This window comes from Sinocyclocheilus grahami, unplaced genomic scaffold (assembly GCF_001515645.1).
Source record: "Sinocyclocheilus grahami isolate Dianchi unplaced genomic scaffold, SAMN03320097.WGS_v1.1 scaffold182.1, whole genome shotgun sequence".
NCBI lineage: Eukaryota > Metazoa > Chordata > Actinopteri > Cypriniformes > Cyprinidae > Sinocyclocheilus > Sinocyclocheilus grahami.
Window position 1 is genome coordinate 1,094,647 of NW_015505361.1, and position 3,265 is coordinate 1,097,911.

Consider the following 3,265-nt stretch of genomic DNA (forward strand, 5'->3'; position numbering starts at 1 on the left):
TGTTTGTCCTTCTGTAGGTTTCTCCCATCTGCATACATGATCATGGAGCAACTAGATTGACCATCAGCTTCTTGGTCACCAGTCTAGACAAAGCCATCAGTTGCTCAGTTTGGCCAGGAGGCCAGCTCTAGGAAGAGTCCTGGTAGTTTAAAACTTCTTCCATTAAGGGTGGCAGAGACTATATGCTTCTGTGAACCTTCAATGAAGCAGAATTTTGTTCTGAACTCTTCCTCAGATGTGTGGCTTGACGCAAACCTGTTTCTGAGCTCTTCAGACAGTTCTTTTGAGCTCAGGGCTTGGTTTTTGCTCTGATATGCATTTTCAGCTGTTAGACCTTTTATTAAGATGTGTGTGCCTTTCCAAATCACACCCATTCAATTGAATTTGCCACAGGTTAACTTCACTTGAAGTGTAGTAACATCTACAAGCAATATGAATGCTCCTGAGCTAAATTTCAACTGTCCCAGATAAGGGTTTCAATACTTATGCAATGGAATCATTTAAGTTTTTTATTTTTAATACATTTGCAAAGATGTTAAAAAACAGTTTTTTGCTTTGCCATTATGGTGTATGGAGTGTAGAATGATGTGGGAAAAAAGTAACATAACAGCAGCAACATAACAAAACATGAAAAAAAGGAAGGGGTATGAATACTTTCGCAATGCACTGTATTTAAGATAGGTCAATTATTTTGAAATTAGTAAGTATTTTTTATGTTTAATTTTAGGATTAAGTAGGCTACGAGAAAAAAATACTTAATAATATAAATATTTTTTAAATAATTAGTATATTTTGTTATGAATGGGTAAATTCATAACATTTAAATTCTGAATTTTTTACCTTATACTAGAAAAATTTATGTTTGAGTTTTAGTCATTTATATATTTTATATAAAAGGTACATTTTCAGTGTTTTGATGTCTTTGAAGGTTAAGTGATAGAAAAACATACTGAATTTTGTAATAATGTTTATATTTTAATACAAATAGGTTGAATTTAAAATTAAATATTAGGAGCAAAAACATATATATATATTTTTTGTTTTAACGTTTAATTACAAGACATACATACTAGACAAAAATGACTTATTAAATGACTTATTAATAATAATTTTATAATTGACACATTTTATAATGTAAATGTTTTTGATGTCTTTTAAATTAAGTAGAAAAAAATACTTTTTAATATAAATTCTTTTGACATTTGAATTTAAGATTAAGCAGTCTACTAGAAAAAATATTTATAATTTTTAATATAAATATGTAAATGTTCTAATATGGTAAAAATATGTAAAGTCTATTTTATATATTTATTAATGGTTAAACATCACTATTATTATTGCTCAAATTGATTTCAACAAACCCAAACACTAAACATTAACTCATCCTAAGCATGTTTTCACAAAAATGTTGTCCTGATGCATAAAATCAAGCCTCATGAAGTATTCTGTGTCACCCGGACGTGATGCGTTCTCATGTTGTTTAAGGGTCAATCATTTTTGTGTAAATCCCTGTAGAGCCGCTAAATCATGTTGGATGAGGTTTTACTGACGCTGCGAGATGAAACAAACACTTTGATTGATTTTACAACAGCTGAATCTGTAAGTAAATCACATCAGCTCCTGAGGACACAAACACACGCCTCGCATATCAACGAGTCTTCACAGCAAACAAATACATTTAACTCGATTATTTACTCCGTCTTCAAACTGTTTAGGAGATATTTTATGATGGCAGGGCGACATTCACGAACGCTGTTTAACCCGATCTCATGAATGTGCGTTTCATTGGCACGATTTTCTGTTTCTATTTGGCATAGCTTACTTATACGCAAAAACAGACTTTTTGGCGTGCATATGATACGCAATTGTTTAAGGGTGTGGGGTAGGTGCGTATTATATGCACGCCAACAAAGTTACACTCTTAAAAATAAAGGTGCTTCACGATGCCACAGAAGAACCTTTTTGTCTAAATGGTTCCATAAAGAACCTTTAACATCTGAAGAACCTTTCTGTTTCTCAAAAGCTTCTTTGTGGTGAAAGAAGGTTCTTCAGATTATAAAAAGGTAAGAAAGAGATGGTTCTTTAAAGAACCTTTGACTGAATGCTTCTTTGTGGAACCAAAAATGGTTCTTCTATGGCATCGCTGTGAAGAACCTTTTGAAGCACCTTTATTTTTAAGAGCGTATGCATGATAATTCAGACCAACTTTATTCAGAAAACAAAACACTGTTTAGCTGGACGACAGTCTGAGAGAAACTGAGAGTTATTAGACAGGCAGAGAGTGAGTCAGAGCTCATTTAAGGATGAAGGGCTCAAAGCCTCACAGGAGAAGTCAAGTGCTGGATGAGAAACTTCTCAACTTTCTGCCAGTAATGAGAGCGATGGAGGAGAGACGCGGCCGCGGGCTGATGCTGCTCAAGAGCTAGAGATTCACTTCACCAGCACTGTTGGGGAAAGTTACTTTTAAAAGTAATGCATTACAATATTGCGTTACTCCCTAAAAAAGTAACTAATTACGTTACTTAGTTACTTTTTATGGAAAGTGATGCGTTATATTACTTTTGCGTTACTTTCGCGTTACTTTTTAAATAGAAGCAGGGCTTGATTGTTTTTAATATAAGAAGTTCTATTTATAGCAAATATAAAAGCCCTTTCACACCAAAAAGTGTAATGAATAAACCTCAGGCTGAAGCAAAAGTAAATTCAGGTCTGTACAGTAGAACGCAGGAGAAGAAACACTCTTCAGCAATAAAAAAACAAAGCACAATTTCTCTCAATTTCTCTCTAATAAGTCATTTTTGCTTATTATTACGGTTGAACTGGATCATCAAAGGTCAGCAGCAAAGATATTGGTTAATAAAATGGGATTAGATACATTTGTGTTATTTAACATATTTAATTATTGCAGGTTTGCGTCATATTCTGAGTTTGCATTTCACTGTTTTAATTCATTTTGATGAATACTAAATCAGTTTTTTGTGAGTGGGATGAATTAATGCACATTCACATTTAGTCTACAGTAGCATCATGTTCACACAGCACACACAACGCCTCTGCACTTCCCATTTCTCCCAATATGGGGACAGGAGACTTGTCAGTCAATAAATGGGAAAACAAAGTAACTGGCATTACTTTTTTGAAAAAGTAACTCGGATATTTTCTTGTAAATTAAAAAAGTAATGCGTTACTTTACTAGTTACTTCAAAAAAGTAATCTGACTACTTAACTCTCATTTCTTGTAATGAGTTCCTCTCAACTCTGTATA